The sequence below is a fragment of the Aotus nancymaae genome, unplaced genomic scaffold, assembly GCF_030222135.1.
Source record: "Aotus nancymaae isolate 86718 unplaced genomic scaffold, 86718_ANA_hifiasm-v0.15.2.pri h1tg000014l, whole genome shotgun sequence".
Lineage (NCBI taxonomy): Eukaryota > Metazoa > Chordata > Mammalia > Primates > Aotidae > Aotus > Aotus nancymaae.
Genome location: NW_026988425.1, coordinates 50,685,539 through 50,706,879, shown reverse-complemented (window position 1 = coordinate 50,706,879; position 21,341 = coordinate 50,685,539). Strand labels below are relative to the sequence as shown.

The following is a 21,341-nucleotide window of genomic DNA, read 5'->3' as shown; positions in this document are numbered from 1 at the left end:
TGTAATTTTAAAATGTTGAAAACCTATGTCTATAAGTGATGCCTGTTCTTTGCTAGGTTCTTCTGACAACATCCAAAATGTTTTTGCAAACTGTGTGCTTCCATGTGCTTATCACCTTATTGCATATCTTATGAAAGGGCAATCTATGGGGACTATTAGGGACTCATGTTTTGCCTTTCAGTCCTCATTGGGATAATGGAATTTTTCTGGAGAAGAGAGTCCCACAGGACAGCAAGAACTTATCTTTCTCAAGAGAATAGAAAGCAGGCCTTCAGGTTTGCAAGGGTGACTCATGATGGAAAAGAACAGTCTTAACTGCAGTGAGAATGGAAGAAACTGGAAAAAAGATCAAATAGCCACGGAGGAGAATGGACATCCTTTCCTTGCCCAGATGGAAGGTGTGATAAGCAAAAGTCACAGGTGAAGGAAGAAGGCATGGGAGTGGGATCCTGGGCCAGAAGTGAAGCTCACATAAAGCTGTAACAGAGGGGTGGTACCCATGCTGGTTCCCTGGCAGGATGGGAAAATCTCTGGCCCTCTCTGATTTAGAGTGATGCTCAAGTGTGATTGCTTCTGTAAGCACAGCGCAGGCTCATGGTTGGCTCAGTGGGGCTTTCTGTTCATTAGACCTCCTTCCATGATGCTGTTAGCTCCTGGGTTGGCCAGGTAGCAGAGCTTTGGCAAAAGAAGCCCCACCTAAAGATATGGTCTGGCAGAAGGAGAGAGCAGCTTCAGCTATTATGACTTGACGGCTTTCTGAGAACTGTGGCTTCATCAAATTCTCTGCTAAGTTCTTTGGAGTCTTTCACATGACCTTTCTAAGGCCATGATTTTAACTAGACATGAGACTAAAACTAATTGGACTGTTTTAAAGTAATTACTTTGCAGTATCACTAAGGTTTATCTGGCAATTATGTCATTCAGACGACATGGCTGGTGAGCAACTGCTCGGAGTCCTGAGAAACGGAAGAAAGACTGTGCCTTCACAGAGGCTGTTTTATGAGCTCAGACCACCCAGATACTCAAACACTCAGAGAATTAAAATATTTAGGGCAGATTTTGACTTAGTGAACCATGTTCAAGCATCACAATCTTACTTGTGTTTATACTGACCAAAGACCTCATTTTACTCCATTTTTCCCCTATTTCCTAAAATGCATCATTAAAATGACAAAATTTGGCTTAGCTTGAAACCAAGGCTAGACTATTAGAATCTGTGATTTTGAATCAAACTTGAATAAAGCAAGTTTTTAACTTCCACTTAATATAAACATGATGTTTTGCCTCTGCTCAAACTCAGATCTTTCTGTCTCAAAAGTCTTCTCACTAGCCCTATTCACAAATATTTAACACTTAAGCATCTGAGAACATGATGTCCTGTGGTGCGTACGGATAAAAGTTTACTACAAGACTTCTTTACACAAATTTAGATTTGTCTTATTACAATGCCAGTTCCTTAAGAGACTGGAGTCTTTCCTTTCCTTTGTGTCTATCTTAAAAATTACTTAATGGAGAAGGAGGGAGCAAGTGAGAAAAGAAGGCAAGTAATTGTGATACTCTGGGTTTTTGACAGCTATCATCATTCTTCCCCTGCTTCCTAGGAAGATAAAAAAAACAGCCCTCATGAAATATCTTCATTCAAGGCTACAGACTGTCCAGGAACAGAGTGTCAGGGTTTCAAGTTGGGGCAGGGTTGATTGGAATAGCTTTGTGGTTCCTCCCCAGAGACCCAACCTGTGATTTTTTTAAAAATCAGCACACCATAGTTGCCTTGTATGTTTTATAGACTAACCTCTTCAGTAGGAACTTACTTGAACAAAAATTGTCCAAATGAACCGGGGCTCCAATCTGGGCTCAGAAATTACCGCCATCTCCATGTTTCAGATAGGAATACAGCAGCAAAATGAAAACTGACTCAGCAGAACCCTTGCTTAGTCTTCTTGTCCCCGAAGTGGTGATGATGAGATAGGCTCTCATTCTTATTAAAGTAAACCTGAAGAGAAAATATGTTACTATTTAGGTAAAGTACATTTTTTAGAACCTAGGAAGATATTGTAAAAATATCACAGAACACTGTAAAAGAAAAATATTCTTATGGGTGCAGAATATTACAGTTTCCATGGATTGGACAAAAATATTTCCCTCCATAAAATGATTTTTTTTTTTGAGATAGAGTCTCGCTCTATCACCCAGGCTGGAGTACAGTGGCACGATCTCGGCTCGCTGCAACCTTAGCCTCCCGAGTAGCTGGGATTACAGGCAAGCACCTCCACACCAGGCTAATTTTTGTATTTTTAGTAGAGACAGGGTTTCTCCATGTTGGCCAGGCTGGTCTCAAATTTCTGACCTCAAGTGATCCACCGGCCTTGGCCTCCCAACATGCTGGGATTACAGGCGTGAGCCACCGCACCTAACAAAGTGAATTGTTTTTGTCTGTGTATCTAGACATGAACAAAAAACACCCCCTCTAAGGGTGTCTGATCTCATCGCTAACTTTTGTGCACTCCCACATTTCCCTAGTCCCTTCATCAGCATCCTTAGCACACCTGTGTTGAATTATGGTTGCACACGTAGGTCTGTCTCACCTACATAATCTATATTCCTTGAGGGCTAGAATCTCATCTGTGAAAAGTGAGTGTTTACTCACTTCTATATTCTCAGCAGCAGCTAGTGCAGTGTATGACTGTCAATTTTTCTAAACTAAAGCAATAACTTTCTTGTTAATGCTGTGACTCATTGGCTAAGGTGGACAGCATAGTCTCCTTCTGATGTTGGACAATCAGATTAGCTGTTCCAGGCATGTAGGTAGTTGCCATCACTATATATGAAAAATACCCTATTTGTTGACATCTTCTATAAAGCCCCTGGGGAGGGCTTCAAGTGAGTTCTGAAAATCAAGCACACATATTCTTTACTCATACATTTATTTATCCATTCACTAAAACAAATGCAGAACTAAAAAAAAGTAATAGCTATGACTTGCCTTTGTGTATCTTTATCATTCAAGCTTACTATTTTTTTCATCATTTAACCTAAAGTTATTTTTTATTCATATGAGTAGTATACTCTGATGAAGAGGATATTTTACAAATACAGAAAAGTATAAAAATGGATACTAAAGGAATGATACCAAAGATAATTATTGTTTACAGTTTGTTATATTTTCTTTGAGTATCTGTACATGCACATGCAACATTTGGATGTTATACACATACATAAACAGACACATGCAATTTTTGGATTCTAATCTTTTTACTTAATGTTTCATCAGAAGTATTTTTACATGTCATTAAAAATCTTATAAACATCACGTTGAGTTCTGACCATTGAACGTTTGCACCATAATTTGTTAGCTTTCTTCTTTTAGTGAATATTGAAATTGTTTCTAACTTTTGTCTACTATTAATTACGCTGTCAAGAATATCTTTGTGTTTAAAACTTTGTTTAAATTTTGCTTAATTTCCTAAGATAAGCTTCTCAGGAAGTGAAATTGCTGAATCAAGTTGCCTGAGTTTTTGAAGGCTCTTGATACCTACTTCTAAATTGTTTTCCAAATCATATGCCAATTTACATTGCTGTTAAGCAGAATATATACTAAAACTACCTTCATGCTATCATACTTAGACAGTTTTTAAAAATTACATTTGACTCTCATTATAGAACTGTAGAGTTCAATTTCACATGTAGGAACTGTGTTCTGAATTTTTTCAATGAGAGTCAGTCCTGAAGCCCATTAGTTAGCTATTTAGTTAATTGATCTACTTTTTTTTCATCCATTATCTTGAATTGAAAAGGGAGGAATTTCCATGTTGTTTGACAGGTTCATCAGATACCCAAGTTTGTAAGAAAAACAATTCTTAGTGAAGATGTATTTGGCCCACCATACAGAACCAGGCACATTGTAACCATGTTTGCGTCTTCCCCTCCGATCATGGTAGAGATGCTGTCAACTCCCAGATTAAAAGCACAGAAAAAAATAATTCTCTCTTAATAACATTCCACATTGAGATCCTTGGAAGAACAATCCATTCTTACAAATAACGAGTTTTATTTATTGCTGTTTTGATCCAACGAAGTCTTGAAACTATCCCTCAGGGCATGGAAAAAGGCCTAGAATTTTTTTCACTTCTACATTTTTGCCAAAGTAGTTAAGTTCATCAAAGGTGAATAGCCATTTCCAAGCACTCTCTTTGGAACTGGAGATGATATTCAAGTTCCTTTTAGAAAGACTTAGTGTCTAAAAGACGAGGGTGATGGACCAGCTGAATATTTAGCTTCTTCCTAACTGTAGCAATATTCTGGGTCTTTGAAATTTTTTCTGAAGGGAGAGTTTCTGGAGCTTTAAGAGTTGAGGTTTAGATATGTGATTTTTGAGAGAACAAAAGCAACCCAACTCTGGAAGACTCTTTGTTTAACTGCATCATGACCTTCAAGAAAAACCTGGGCTCTGAGTTGGGACCAAGTATTAAAATAGGTAGAAGAACTAGACTATCTTCTCTGGAGTTAGAAAGGTGAATTCATCTCCTGAATTTAGTTGGAGATGGAGAATAGCCATGCCAAAACTAAATGGCAATACAAGACATCATATGGTCAATGGCAGTTTGAATAGGACTGCAAAACCTCCAACATTTCTTTCTATGCAGAAACAGCTAACAATACTTTCAGGGTGAATAGAAGGGGCTCAATGTCAATGGTTTTGTCAGGGTCATTGAAAAAAAATCAGCCTTTGATACTCAAAATGTCAGTTGGAGAAAAGAGCACACTCTGGGATACCTGGCAACAGAACCGAATCTGAAAATCTGATGGGTTCTGATAGTGTGTACGCAGACAACTCCATCAAGGCACTCTATTGAAACTTGAAAGAGAATGGACTTCGGGCAATTAAAGACAGTGCTGCTTTACCTGTGAAACTCCCTATCGCTGGGATGCAACAGGGCAAAATTACTAGAATCCAAATCGGACAATAAAAGTGTGGGATATTCTAGGGAGGAATGAAGACATTGTGGTTTACAGCTTTTCCTTTGAGAATAATGTCTTTAGGGTCATCCTACACTGCCTCCCTTTTCAAGCCCCACCCTTCCCCACCTGTGTTCTTTGTCCCTTTGAGGGACAAAGCATTAAAGACAGAGCACTAACAAAGACGAACAGTCTGATCCAAAAGGATTTACTCTTGTTTTCAAAACCCTAAGCAAAAGGCTTCACACATAGTAAGTGCCTAACATTGATGTAATCTGGGGGGAGAAAAACACAAGGAAGGTCATCTATCCTGGCTAAGATTCAACATACAACAAAACTGCTTGTCAAAAATGAACATAAGTACAAGCTTCTGCAAGAACTTAAAGTCTACTATTTAAAGAGTTTAGTCTCAGATCCAAAATAATCAGACTTCTCTTAAGTTATGAAAATTCCAATAGCTAAAAGAACACATCCAAGATGTGGTTCTTTCTTATCCACCGAAGAACACCACTGTGGAAGAAGAACAAGATTTGCACAAACTGGCTTTTCACTGAATGATTCTGAGTGGACCCCAGAAAGATTTGATGAGTGAGTATGCTGTAATTAGATGCCAAAGCATAAAGTTCACAAGTGGTGATTGATTTAAGGTCAATGCCAACTTTACTGGGTGTGTTGTGGATCTTGCAACATGAATGGATTCATGCTGCAAAGTTTGACAGCTGTGGCGCCAGAAGATAAACCAAATTACAAGATCATTCATGAAAGCTGATCTTGCTGGAAAAACAGGAGAACACGTGGCTGGCCAAGCTCTTTCCCGATCAGGCAGGTACTGAAAATGGCTTCATCTTGGAGGTTCTAAGATCCCCATTCCATGTCACAGCAACCTGCCACAGTCACAGCAGCAGCCTGCACCAGCCCGCTCTGTGGCCATAGGCTTGGCTTGCAGGTGCCCCAGGCCCAGTTCATCAGAAGGCTGATGGTTCACCAGGAAGGTACCATACTCCTGAGAAAAAAACACCATTAAGGAGAGTGAGGACCTACTATTAGTCCACTCCTTAAGAGAGGGGAGTGTTGGTCATGAACCAGCTTGAGAAATATGTTAGCTAATAGAGGGAAATTTTTTAGAGTAAGACTCACTAAGGATTGGCATGGGTTGCTAAGGAAGGCTATTCTGGGACAACCTGAAATAGATTTAAATTGTACAGAATTTCATAATGAAAAGACTTAAGTATCTGAAGCTTAAGGAAAGAAATCTCTCTTTTCTTCTGAATCATCTGTGCAGGTTTTGCTTTTTCAGGTCCATGAAGTTATTAATTTCAGATTATCACATGAAACTGATGGTCCTTCTTTTTCTTTTCTTACTATCAAGATGTAAAGAAGACTAATTATATCTGTGCGTTGGCATCATAAATTTTTTTTCTGATTAATTTGAGAAGGCTGGAATTTGAAAACCATTAATTTCACTCTAGATTTGTTTATAAAATGGGAGGACTCTAATTTCTCAAAATTTGGAATCTTAGGTTTTCTTGGTAGCTTACTGCATCCTTAGAGTAGCTAATAAAGCCAAGGTCATGTAATCACAACTACCTGTTTGAAATCCCAGTGACCAGTTGAATGGCCTTTGACCTGACTTTCCACTTGCAGGGAAAATCATGGCCCTAAGCGAGTCAGACTGGACCAACTTATGGAGCTTCCTTGACAAGCCTGCACCTGGCTTCTAGGTCTGCACTGCACTTACCACCCGACCCTTGCTCAGCACCTTGACTCTTCCCAGCACTGCACACTAGTCAGTAGGCTCTTCTCTTACTCATTTTGTAAAGGGACAGCCTAGGAAAATCAACAGAGCAGAGGATTGGGAGCCAGGAACCGGGGCTCACGTTCTTATCCTGGGACTAGTTGATTGTGTAACCATGAGTACATCAATTCTTGACTTGCAGTCTTCGTTCACTTGCCTGTGAAACTAGGAGGCTTGACTGCCTAATTTCCAAGGACTTATCAAGGGTAAATTTTCTCCAACCCAGTGATTTCAAGTTTGTCTATATTGGTGGATTGTAGCCTGCTTCCTCCCTCTTCCCATCCCTTTCACTATTGTAGAACTGACTTAACTACAAAGAGGAATTACAGGAGCAGCACAAAAGAAGGTGGAGGATCTGCTAGGGGGTTTCTAGGTGTGCTAGAGAGACTGGACATTATATGTGGAATCAATACAAATATCTGTCACCTGGCTCAGAGGCTGGGAGGGCCGCTCTACGTTTTCATGGCCATGCCTCATGCCGTCGTTTGTGACTTCTTTTCCTTTTATTGTCTGCCCTGAACCACCAATCTAATTTGATTCCACATGGATAAAAAGTTGAGGGAATTCCAAGTTCACAACAGGATATTAACCAGGGCTTAAACCCATATTTAAGGGATGACCCATATCTCTGCTGAGGCTTGTGGGACAGTGCAAGAAGTATTATGTATGACTCCATTCTCAGGGGCTTACAGTTAAGTTGGGGCAATAAGACAGGTACACATGTAAGTTTTACCTTCATGTTTTAAATAAAATTATAAATCATGAAAACTGGTTTTTTCAGGTTGTAGTTTTTTTTTTTTTTTTTTTTTTTTTTAATGTGCAGCAATCTTGGAGAGACCCCGCTGCTCCTAATGTAGATTTATTCCAGAGGTGGCTCAGAAGAAATCAGTAAGGACTAGTGTGGATTATGCGGATAGTACAGATGCTGACTTTCAGATCTTTTGCTTTACTTCTGAAAGAATAACCTAGTTTTCTTTATTCATCCAACATTGGGATATACTACACACTAGGTCTTTCTTTCTTTCTTTCTTTCTTTCTTTCATGCGATAAAGCGTTGAATATCTCATGTAATTTACTGAATACCATATGAAAAGTGAAAAACAGAATGGTTGTATGAGTACTCAAAGTATTGTTTTTACTTAATTTGTATTGCTTTTCCACCATTATAAAGTTAATTTGTTTTTTTTTTTTTACTTTTTTGGTGATTAAAAATTTTTTTTTATTTCCATGGGTTATTGGGAAACAGGTGGTGTCAGGTTTTTCTTTTTAAGACCTGAGATATAAAATCTTTAGAGCCAGACACAAACCCGGGTCAAATCTGACCATTCTCATGGTCTATGTGGACTTGGGCAAGTGATTTATGTTTCTAAGCCTTAGGTATCAACTCTTCACAGTGGAAGGAATAGCAGTGCCTTCCTTAAACGTTGTGAATATTAAATGAGATAAATTACATACGTGCTTGGTACTTGGAAAGCATTTGCTAAAAGGGCTATTGTTAAGAAGCGTGTCCTTGATTCCCAGAGAGCCTACAATATACTGACGGAGGCAGAAATACAAATTTATAATCTCATGGAAAGTCTGGTCTGTTGACAGGTGATGCCAGGTGAACATTGGTCCTTGCTTTTCCGTATCTTTCATGTCAGGGGTCAACACCATTGTTGTTTACTGCCTGCGGACGTTTGCGACAGGTTGGCCAATGTCCACAGCAGGGCATGGCAGCCCTTTCATCATCTTCCTGCATGCCTGCCAACAGGGAGAAGAGATGGAGAAGTAATTTTTTTTTTTTTTTTGGTCTTAACGTGGAATCCACTCTAACAGATTCATTTTAAGTGGCTGAAATAGGACACTTGCTTTCTTCCAGGAATGTACAAGCTCAGTTGATAGACAAGATAAGAGAAAGTGGCACCTCCTTTTTCTAATGAACTCCCCAGCCCTCCGCTGCACCTGCCAGTTCTTTCTGTCACTGCATACCTCACTCTGCAGGGGAATGGGGTGAACAGTCCCATCCAGAGGGTTTGGACTTGACGTGAGCTAGTGAGTTCTAGGCTCATTCCTTCATCTGCATCATATTATTTAATCTGTCATACGATTGTAATCCCCAGGCTGCAGACACGGAAACTGAGGCATAGAGAGAAAATACTGTGTCCATGGTTGTATAGTTTAGAAGCTGGGAAGCCACGAATTAATTCTGGACCTAATTCAGTACATTCTCACACCTGGACCCCACTGAAAGGCTTAGAAAACTCATATATACACAGACAAATATCTACCTATTTACATATGCTTAGACCCAATACCAGAGATTCTGATTTAACTGGTAGCCTGAGGTAGCCTGGTGTCAGCACTTTACACAAACTTCTTGTATGATTCTAAAGTGCAGCTGGGGTGAGACCCATTGGCTTCATGCCGAAGTCACACTCTACCACATTGCTACACAAATGGCTGATTTCTCTTCCCTCATCCCTATTAAAGTACCAGGAAGTGTTTCACAAACCGCATGTTAGAAATGGGAAGTTTCTGGACAGGTTTGAACTCTCGGGAAATTTTTAATCATTTCCCTTACTCCTTTCAGTGTGCAAGCATTTCTATGCTTCTGTGGCCCAAAGAGCTCAGAGGGAATAGTTATTACAAATTCCAGGGAAGAAAAACATCTGTAAAGACTTTCGTGAATCCTCACTGTTTTTGAATCTTGTTCATCAGTCAGAAACACTCTGACCGCCCATAATTTCTGGGGGAAACTTTAGCTGACAATTGGCCTTTCTTTTCATCCCTGCTTGGTGATTTCCTCTTGGATCACCTGAACTTTGGTTGAATTTCTGTGGTCCACTTGGTTACCACAGGGAGTAGTGCATGGTCCTTAGAGACCAGAGCTGCCGCCTAAGCCCTAATAATCATTTGACTTACGGTTACATGCCCTTGGAAACAGGTCAAGTCTTTGCCACAGTCCCATACAGTGAATGCCACCCTGCCTCTGTAGATACCATAAAATTTAGTCCCAACAAAAATGTTGTCTCGAGGTGACCAGGCCCCGGCTCTCTTAGGAACTGGCCCTTAATGTGCATTGGGGCAGTCTGTGTGGGTTGTTCACGTCCTTTAACATTTCTAAGCACTTTTTTCTACATTTAAAGAAGAATTTTGAAAATCCAAATGTTTTCAGTTGGAAGGCAACATTTTCAAATCTTTGGAAGATTATTAAGTGAAACACACTCTTGGGAATTAGAGGTAATTTCCAACTGGCTTGGCAAGTTACCATGGGCATCAACATTTCTATTAGGAAACATCTTGGAATTGAAAAACAATGTGTATAGTATTTTACTTCTATTTTTAAAAATTAATATAAGGCTACCCAAGACATTGTTAACAAGTTTTTGTCACTAAAGAATTGGATATGTGATTTGTTTTTGGCATATATGATTCTATAATAATAATAACAACTGCAACACTATTGACAGCTACTATTTATGGAAGAGTTTCTTTTTGCTTGATTATGTACTATTTCTCTTACTGCATTTATCATTTACTATTCGCAATAACCTTATATAGTAAATACTACTGTACCACTTTGGATACATTCAGCTGTAAGTACCTTAAGATTGGCTTAAACAGCAATAAGTTTATTGCCTTATATTATGAGACGTTCCATGGTAGAGTGGCTACAGGGGTGCCCAATTCAGTGGCATCAGGATCTGATATTTCTGTATTTTTGCTCTGCCATCATCAAAATGATAGGTGGTTCTTAACCAAGTTCCCATCATGGCCTCAAGCTGGCTGCTAAATCACATCCACATGGGGCAACAACCAGTCTCTTCCCTGATGTGTCTCTTGTTATAAAACTTTCCCGGAAGTCCCTTACTCCCCAAAACAGTACACACGATTGCCTCACATGCCCATGCCCAAAGCAGCCATGACAAGAAGAAAGGAGCCAACATGGTTGACTTCCAGATCAATCAAGGCCCATGGGCTCCCTGAGGCATACAGAGGAAGAAAGAGGAGAGAAAAATCAGTTAGAGCCAGAGGGAAAACATTTTCAAGCCCCTATCTAGTCAGGGTTATCAATTAAAAGTACTAAGGAATTTGCACTAATATAAGTCAAAATTTCCCTAGGCTGCCTTAAGGATCACAGGCCAGGGAATCTGTCCCTTCATCCTTGTCACTAGGATCAGAGTTCTGTGACAAATAAAGAAAGGGAGGTCAGATCACTGTCCGCTCTATTATCATCCAAATGTCTAGAGATGAGGAAACTGAGGGTCAGAGTGGTCTAAACCAAGGGCTCATGGTTAATAGGTGGTGCAGCTGAGCCTTGAAGTCAGGTCTGCTTGTCCCAAAGACTATATTAGCCACTATATTATCTTATTACATGCGCTATACCACCTTTCTCTGTCTGTCTCTGTCTTTCTGTCTCTCTTTCAAGAAGTATTGTTTTACTAATAATTTATGTGGATTTTGTTGTTCTTCTTCTTAAAGAACTGTCTTGCAGGGTTCAGTTAGTTCTAACCATGGCTCCTCTACTCTGAGAGCCTGGGAAAACAACTTAACCTTTTTGGACTTTGTTTTCCTTATCATTAAAATGGAAGGGCTCAATTAGATGAGAGTTGAGATCTTTTTCAACCCTAAAATTCCCTTAGTGCATGTTTTTTGTGTGAAAGATTATTCAAAGCAGAGATTTTAAAAAAGCTTTAAGCATATAAATAATAACTTCCTCCACGAAAACAAATGTTACTCTTTCTATAAAAAGCACCCTGCTTACTTATTCTGGTGCAGATGGTGATGTGCAACTCTTCTCCATTAGGGCTTTGGCCCTGATATCCCAGGGTGGTGTGTCTTCTTTCTTCTCCCCATCGTGGTACTATCTGTTTCAAGGACTCAGCTCACCCAGGTGTGAATATGCCAAGAGGCCTGTCTGCTAATGGCTGAGAGCTAACAGCTGCTTCACAGGACTCACCAGAAACCTCGGTTTCCACAGTGTATAAGGAAGGACAGCCCAGGTGAGCAGAGGAAGGAACGTCTATCTAGGAAATTTGCCCTCTAGAACCAATACAGACTGCTTGCCTTCCTGTGACCTCCAGCTGTGATCAACCTTCTCAAACCTAGGGGTTCAAAATCATATGAGAGTGAGGACAACTTGGCCACCAGGACTACTGGGCCTAGTGAAGGCCCAGGCAGTAGGAGAGACAAAGGGAAGAGGGGTGAGATAAGTGTGTGTGGGTGTTTTATTTTTCTCATTTCTAGAGAAATAAGAGGACTATTTAGATAAAAGGAGGGAAAGTTTTCACAGTTCATTCAGACCAATATGAGAATTAGAAATGAAAATGGCAAGCATCAGCAAGGCAATATTACCATTCACTTTCTTGTTGAAGTATCTGCAGAATTTGCCATTAGACAAATACAGTATTGTCCAACTTCTCTCCTCAAGTTCTAGGAAAGCTGAAACATGTTAATTGACAGCAAAGATGTCTTCAGAATCATCATTTATCCCTGAGTTTGATATACATTGTCTCGATGCTAAAAATAATCATAATATTAAATAGTTCATAACAGAAAACAAGTAAGACTAGATGTAAACTTTACTGAATTTATTTGTCCCCCTCATGTTAGGGCTAATAGGAGGCATGCACATGGCTCAGGAGTTAAACAGGAAAATTATCCATGCTTGTCCATTCTGCCAGGTATTATTGTGGCCCAAGAGGTAGAGACCTTATCCATGGAGAGAACATTTGTTAAAACATAGAAACATTAGCAGACCACAATAAAATCAACACTGAAAATGCAGCTTAAGGACATGGCTCTCTCTCTCTCTCTCTCTCTCTCTCTCTCTCTCTCGGGGACTGGGGGGTCCTTTATTTTGGATGACTAGGAAGGTCCTGGTCACTTTGGATAAGAGTTGCAATTGGGCTTCCGACCTGATGCCCTGAGCCAGGCACCGGTCCCCATGAGATTTTTGGGGATAACAGATAACACTTGCGTCTGAACTCATTTATGAATAGTCATTCCAGGAAACTAAAGCACATGTGTACTTTTGGATTATATTATCTAGGTAATTGCTTTGATTTCCATTTTTCTTCCCAATACAAATTAAAAACAAAGTTTTTGAGGTCATGGAAGAAATAAGATATGCACCATATTATCACCAGATCCTGTCTAAAAGTTGCCCTGATCCTGATGGGTTGATGGAGACTCTGGATTCTGGCAGTCTTTGAAACTCATGCTGCATGACACGTGCAAAGTCCTCCTTGAGTCGAAGGATGATTCTTCAAAGGGTGATCCTTCAAACACTCTGAGAAGGCAGGTGCCCTCAGAAGGCCCTTTTGGATTGCAGAATTCCAGGCGCTGACACCTCTGAGTACAGCACTGAAGACAGCGTGGCTGCCTCCCCGCCTTCCCTGGGCTGGTACAGCTGCAGAGGGGTTAACTTTGGCAGCCATAGATCACCGAGGCTTTGTCTCAGCTTCTCTCAGAATAGCTTTTCATCAGGAGATTCACAACATCTCTCAAAACACATGCAGGAAGAAGAAGGAAAGCAAACACAAACGGTTTCTTTCAACAAAGAGACTACTTGGAATCTTTGGGTTTTGGTTGATGATTACAGTGTGTGGAATGGATCATTTCTGGTTTACGAGCAGCTTGATGTGGTAGAAAGAGCTGTGAATTTGGACTTGCAGCAATTTGGATTCTGGTTCCAGCTTTTTTCCAGCTACAGTTCACGAGAAATTTAGTTTCGCTTCTTTGACCTTGGTTTCCTCATCTGTAAAATGAGAGGGTTTGCTCAGATGATCTTTGACCTAATGAGTCTATGAAAAGTGAATGTTGGAAGCACATGTTCACCTTCTCCAATTACCAGCTATGATTATGTGACTGGACCAAATGGCACTAACTGTCGAAACCTTTTAGGCTGAAGGGGAAGCATTCTGAAACGGGACAAGGGGCACCTCGTGTTGAAACCTGGAGCTGGTCAACCCTATGAGGCCGATGCCGACCTTTGCGTCTGCCTCCCACGCCCTGCTTGTTTTAGCTGGACCAGGAGAGACTCATGTCAAGACCAAAGATCTGAAATCCATAACATTTTGATAGGTAGCTTTATGAACAGTTACAAATTAGATGTTTTCCCCCAAATATTTATTCTCTGAAACAGATCTAAAATTCCTATCTAGCTCACAGTTCTTTATATAACCCAGTCTCTTCTGGTTTATAACTGCCTCTTTGGAGTAAGTATTGGGTTAACTATTTCAATATCTCTGTTCTCAAGGAAATTCCTTTCTACCTTCTCCTCCCCGAAATGGCTTCTGGGAGGAGAAAGCTTACTCTTCTTGAACAAGGACGCTGGGAAAGGGGTTGGGTCTGAGCTGTCCTGTGGATCTTCTGTGACCTCTTGTGGGATGTGTCTTGTCCTGCCTTGTCACTGGGTAACTTGCCTCAGTTTCCACCTGGCCTTTGAGACCTCATGTTTACATCTGGCCCTTTAATTCTGGCCCTTACTTCTGGATTTGGGATTCTGGCACTTTGTGAGTTTATCTGTTTGGACTCCAGGTTGTGTTGGGTAGGTCTACCAATCTTTCAGCCCATGTTCCCCAGCTTGGTTAACAGGAAATTCTGAATCCCCTACGGGCCACCCAAAACCATGGGGAATAAATGACACTATTTATATCAGGTTCTCATTTTCTGCCAAATTTTTCCACGTTGCAACTTCTAAATCTACTTTGGTCTTTCCCCATCCAACTCCACATTAGTGCAGGACACCAGGTGAAGTTTTCTCCGGGTAGATGGCCAAAGGCACTGCCATCCTGACTCATTATGAAAGACTGTGGTGATGGATCAGTGGCGACAGGCATGGGTAGGGAAGATGGAAGTGGCTTCATTCCTGCCCTATATTTGCCATCATAACTTCTGCCCTTATGAGACAGTAGCTCTTGTCTTGGAACAGACATCATTTCCCAAGTGAGGCTGGTGTGTGCATGTGTGTGTGTGTGTGTGTGTGTGTGTGTGTTTGTCTATATCATGACCTAGAGCAGTTGTTCTCAAATGTTAACATACAAATAATAACCTGGAGGGCTTGTTAAAACAGACTGCTGGGCCCCACACCCAGTTTCTGATTCTGTAATCCTAGGGTGGAGCCTAAGGGTTTGTATTTCTACCAAGTCCTCAGGTGATGCTGATGTTACTGGTCCTGGGACCACACTGACCCAGAATCTCCAGGCTCTGGTGGTGTATGCAGATTGTGGTAAAAGCAATGCAACATCTGAACACAATTTTGTGCTTGGAAACCTGAGGATGTATAGTTTTTCAACTTAAGAGATATTACTTGGGTCTGAATAAAGAATAAGCATGAAAACTTAATGCATGAGTCACCTATTCATATTGTTACGCTATATATTTTCTGATGATTCATTCTTTTCCCCTCATGCCTTTCCACTTTGCTAACCTGATCAGTCCTGCAGTGGAGGTAGTTATACCCAAGGTATGATTTGTGATCAGTAAAAGGAAATTCTCTAACTACTGAAGTGTCTAAAATACCTAGGTTAGCTCTGAGCTCAGATCCCAGTCTCTCAGACTTGCTGTTTTCAAGAGGAGGAAGCAAGGGAGAACAAAACCCAGCCTGTCAATGGCACAGGCTTAACAGATGAACTTCTTCTCGTTTTGTTTCCTTTCTGTTATCTCCTATGTCTCAAACACAAACTCATACTGAATCTTTTTTATAAATTAACAACTTTATTTATCATAAATTAACTGATTGTAAGTATACGATTCAACTATTTTTAGTACATTTATAAAATTGTGTAACAATCCCCATAATCTATTTTCTGAACATTTTTCTCACCCCCTAAAATAACCTCATGGACACACACAATCACTTCTCTTTCCACTCTCTATCCTAAGCAACCACTCATCTGCTTACTGACTCAGTATTTTTGCCTTTTGCCTTTTCTGGACATTTCAGGTAAGTGGAATCATACACTATGTGTTCTTTCATGCCTGGCTTCTTACACTAAGCATATGTTTTGGAGGTTCACCTTCATCCACATTGCAGAGTATCTCAGTATTTCATCAAAGGCTAACTTCTACCAGGTCTTCCTTTGATGTATGCACCTCTGTCTTTCCATTTCTGCTGTAACTTTTAGTCTTGGTCCTTGTTACCTAAGTGTAGTTCCCTATCAGTAGCATCCATATCACCTGGGAGATGCTCTTGGCAGAAACTCAGTCAGGTTCTGCATTTGAGCAAAGTCTCAGGGGATTTGTGTGCACACTGCAGTATGAGAAGCACTCTCTAGAGAAGCTCTTCACCTCTGTCGGAAGCACTGTAGAGCAGCCTCTGCACTGGCCTCTCTGTCTCCTCCAGTCTCCCCACTTGGCCACCCAGCCTACATACCACCGCCCATGTGGATGAGGAAACTGAGACTCAGAGAAGTTGGACAAATAACCCATGATTAACCCTCAAGTGCCAATCTCCACATGCCCTCTATTTTTTCAACAATCTACGTGACTTCTTATCAGCTGTTTGAGTGCCAAGTCCCCATCACTCAAGTGTGATGCTCAAAGCTTACTAAAAGAGCATCTTTTCTATTGACACAAGCTTCTCACCTGCAGTGTTTTAATACAAACTTTCAGTTCCTAACATGCCTGATCTCTCAATCCTGACCACACTGTCATCAGCCTCAACTTCAAGTATCCATGCAGCTAGTGAATTCTACCCAAGTCTAAGAATGCATTATTTTTAATTTTTTTTTGAGACGAAGTCTTGCTTTGTCACCAGGCCGGAGTGGAGTGGTGTGATCTCGGCTCACTGCAACCTCCGCCTCCCAGGTTCAAGCGATTCTCTTGCCTCAGTCTCTCAAGGAGCTGAGATTACAGGCATGTGCCACCATGCCCAGCTAATTTTTATGTTTTTAGTAGAGACGGGGTTTCATCATGTTGGCCAGGATGGTCTCGATCTCTTGACCTCATGATCCACTCGCCTCAGGCTCCCAAAGTGCTGGGGTTACAGGTGTGAGCCACTGCGCCCGGTCAAGAATCTTTTTTTTTTTTTTTTGCCTACAGCACCTGGTATTCCTAGGCAGTCCCCCATCCAAGTACTAACCAGGCCCGACCCCACTTTGCTTCCGAGATCTGACGAGATCGGGTGCGTTCAGGGTGGTATGGCCGTAGACAAGAATTCATTTTTTTAAGAGACAGGGTCTCTCTTTGTCACCTAGGCTGGAGAACAGTAGCTCTATCACAGCTCACTGCAGCCTTGACCTCCTGGGCTCCGGCAATTCTCTCATCTCAGCCTCCCCAGTGTTGGGGACTACAGGCACATGCCACCATGCCTGGGTAATATTTTATGGATATAGGATCTTACTTGATTGCCCAGGCTGATCTCAATCTTCTGTCTTCAAGCAATCCTTCTGTCTCGGCTTTCCAAAGTGCTAGGATTGCAGGAGTGATTAACTGTCCCTGGTCTAAGAATGCATAATAAACACTGAATCCTGTGGTTATTCTTCAGCTGCTCATAGTAATAATGATGATGATGATGCCAAATGATACCAAAGATTGTTGCACCAATTTGTGGTTGATTGACACTTTAACTTATTCAATTTTGCTTATATAATCTGCATATCTTTTTAAATATGAAAATATAAGCTCATAGAGAAGAAAGATTATTTCTTACAGATTCTTTAGAATATTTTGATTATCAGGAGAGCCCTGGCTATGCCAGTAGGCATTCCATACATTCTTCAGGAATGAAGACCAGGTCAGAGGCAGAAGGATAAAGTTCCCATAGAATGGAAGAACTGTTTCCAGTATGGAAACTGTTAAAGGACAAATATAATAAAAATATGACTTCTACTACTATTATTGACATTATTGAATACTGAATGAGATCTTTTATGCATGTGCTCTTAGGTGATTTTCACTAGGTCTCTACAAAGTAAGCACTATTATTCCTATTTAGGGAGGCATTCTTAGTCATCCCTGCAGATGAGGAAACCAGGGCTCAAAGAAGCTGTGCAACTTACCTAAGGCTTACAGCTAGTAAGTGGCAGGGATAAGATTCACATCCAAGTTTCTGACTGTTATGCCCTCCTTCCGTACTGCAAAGTAGTTCCACGAAGGAGTGTTGGGACTCGCCTGGGATAACTGGGGTCTTGGAGGTTGTACCGATTTTTCTGAGTCTGGAAGTGTTTCCATGGGCAATATTTCTGTTTTCATTGAAACACTGGTAAGATTTAAAGTCACCATGAATTTCCTCCTTCGCATCAGAGGACACTCAAAGAGAACAACCCAATGGATACAAATGGACTCCACCAGCTTCCTTGGCCAAATTCTTCTCATTCTTTACTTGGTGTAAGAGGCCTAGGTGGGTTGACTATTCTCTGAACATAATGCCTTTGCTGTAATTTCATCTTGGGGTGGCCAGAACAAAGGAGACTCTGACATTCTGATATTGGAGCTTTAGTTAGAAGGTAAACTGCCTCTTCCAGTCAGCTGCTTACCCAAGGGTGACATGTAGCTTGGTTCTTACGGACTACCAATACATTTTTCATATCCTTGGACCAGCCAAACCCTGAAAAATGTTTAATACCCTGTTCCATGTTATATCATTATTACTTAGCAATTCACACTTCTTTCTAATGGCCCACAGGTCACCAGACAAAACAAACAAACACCCCAGACACCCGCATTTTGCTTTAGTCAGAGTTGCCTCATTTTGATGGGTTTTTGTACCTTCTGGTACATTTTTCAACGAACAGTTATTTGCTTTAAATAATTATCTGGTCACACACACTTCTCTACCCCATGACCTACACTGACTCTTTCATTTCACAGATAAGGACACTGTACCCAGAGAGGCTATAGTGTGTCCAGGAGGCCAGTTGGTTAGTGGTGGACTTCCTCTTGCACACCAGGCCTTCTGGGTCCCGGCCCATCATTCTTTCCACATCACCTCACTGGGAAGGCTGCCTTCATCCTTTCTCATCATCAAATGGCTCTGAATTTTGCATTAATTACTCCTTTTTATAGTCCCTGAAAGATGAAAACTATTTATTTTTCCTGTAGGTTCTGTCTAATTAAAACCAGTATGAATACTTATCTCTGAGTGGAGGTGCTGTGAGGAATCATCACTGGCATCACTGGGAGAGGCCACTGGTTTTCTGCCGGGAGGGGTAGTCACAGGAGGCTGCATGCTCCTGTGCTCCACCACAGGGTCCCTTTCCTTTTCTTACCCTGAGTCTTTCCTCCTATAGAGGAAGGGCTCAACACACAGCTCAGAAATGACAGAAGCTGAGCTGGAGATGTGGTTTGCAGGGAAGGAATGTAAGAGGACATTATGTTCCGTGATATTCCTCTGAAGTCCAATCTGCACCATACAGTGGGGCAGTGGAAGCACACACAAGCAGTCATTGACATATCCCCACCAATGTAAACTCCCAAGCATCACTCACTTAATGGCTCCATTGCTTAAAATTTACCATTAACTCTGCTCCCTGAAGAAACGGGGGGTGACCTAGGCAGACAGCTTGAGAACATGAGTCTTCCCCAAGAGCTAGATTCTCATATTCACTCTCAGTGCTGCTCTGTTAAAACGTACAGACCAGCCGGGTGCAGTGGCTCGCACCTGTAATCCCAGCACTTTGGGAGGCTGAGGTAGTTGGATTACCTGAGGTCAGGAGTTTCAGACCAGCCTGACCAACATAGAGAAACCCCGTCTCTACTGAAAATACAAAATTAGCCAGGTGTGGTGGTGCATGCCTGTAATCCCAGCTACTTGAGAGGCTGAGGCAGGAGAATCTCTTGAACCAGGGAGGTGGAGGTTGCAGTGAACCGAGATCGCCATTGCACTCCAGCCTGGGCAACAAGAGCAAAACATAAAAAAAAAACAAAAAAAAAACATACACACACACAGAGTCCAAAAATAGTCACAAGGTGGACCATCAACAATATTTACTGCTCTATGAAAATTGGGCAAAGGTAATGTCTATACCAAGAATAGCATCTTTGAAAGTTTTTGGATTATAACCCAAAGTAGGAACTATATAGTACACTAAATTAAGTATGCTGTGCTCATGTATACATGTAAATATACAAACATAAATACATATAAGTATAAATAAAATAATACATCTAAGTATTTATGTTTGTGTATTTATATGTATACATGAGTGCAGCATATTGGATTAAATATATACATTTAAATTTATATATTTATATAAATTTATATTTAAATCATATGTTTATAGTAAATTAAATTTTATCGTATTTTAATTTTATATGAAAAGGAAACAAAAGTTAGCAAAATAATACTTTTACTATTGGTATTTTCTATTCCAGCCTACTTTCTTTTAATGCTATTTGAGACCTGTTAATGGTTATAGCCTGGTCAGGAAAAGGACTCCTGGATCCTCCTGGAGGCTTCGTGATTTGTTAATGCTAACTCACATTTACCCACAATGAGCATCCATACATGGGTCCTGAAGATTAAAGTCTTCCGTGAGAAGGGTGAGTAGAATGTCAACGCTGTACTTGGATTCCAGAGCTCTGGTTCATGTCTGCAACATGGATGCAATAATATATCCTTATTTTATGTATCATTCATTCAGTTGTCGATCAAAGACTGTATTCAAGATGGCAGGCACAGTCAACTCAAAGATAACTCTAGTTTATTGAGAAACTACTCAGAAGCATACATTATCTTAATTAATCCTCTTTACAATCCCAGAAATGTGGGTATTCTTATTACTTCAGTTGTACAGATGAGAATATTAAGGCTCAAAAAGTTTGTGACCTGGCCAAGATGGTGTGAGGATTAGAGCCCATTGATCAGAGAGCAGAGCCCATGTTCTCCTCTAAGATCTATTCATTGGAAATAAGCAAACAAGCAATAAAACATGCATACGTAACACTTGGCTACTGGCCTGAGCCTAAAACTGCATATTCTAGGAAGACCTGTCCATTGAAAACTCCGGAAGAAGTGCTTCTGTTCCTGCCCTCCAACTTTTGGCATTTCAAGAATGACCTGTGCAAAGTTAATCAATTACTTGTAAAAGGGCTGTGAGCGTGGTGGGGCACAGACAGGAGATGGTTTCTGGCCCCTCCTCCCCTTCCCATCTCCCACTGGCCTCAGCTACTGTCTTTTGACATCTGGGCCAGAGTGGGGAGTTAGAGGAAGAAGAAGAAAAATTGCAGGAAAAGGGATGAAGGGTACAGGGGACATATGGGCTGAAAACAGCAGGTCAAATAGGGGAGGGTTCCCCAGAAGTAGCTCTCACCCTCTGGTTCTGCCAAGCTGAACTCTACAGTGATATATTGTGTGTGTGTGTGTGTGTGTGTGTGTGTGTGTGTGTGATTGTGTCTAGTTTTTTTTATTAGCAGCCAATTTATGCTGCTTATCATTTTGCAGACCTCTCTGTTGCTTTGTCTTTTCACAGGGTACCTTATCCTTTATCTTCAAGTACCCTCAGGCACAAAGCATAGAAAAAGGGATGGTTTAGAAAGACTGGGCTGTAATCTTGGGACTGTCATTTAAATGTTGTCTTCCTTTTCCTGAGACTGTCTCCTATAAAGGAAGGATAATATTAACCATCCTCCTTACCACACAAGGCACAATTTTACAAAATAT

The 21,341-nt window shown here is 40.9% G+C and overlaps 1 non-coding gene across 1 annotated transcript; it reads right to left on the bottom strand.

Moving 5' to 3' along the window:
- Positions 1–16,771: 16,771 nt before the first annotated feature.
- Positions 16,772–16,890, bottom strand: LOC135275020 (5S ribosomal RNA). The gene has a single exon (XR_010342743.1). It is a non-coding gene; the product is annotated as a 5S ribosomal RNA (ribosomal RNA).
- Between the last annotated feature and the right edge of the window lie 4,451 nt (positions 16,891–21,341).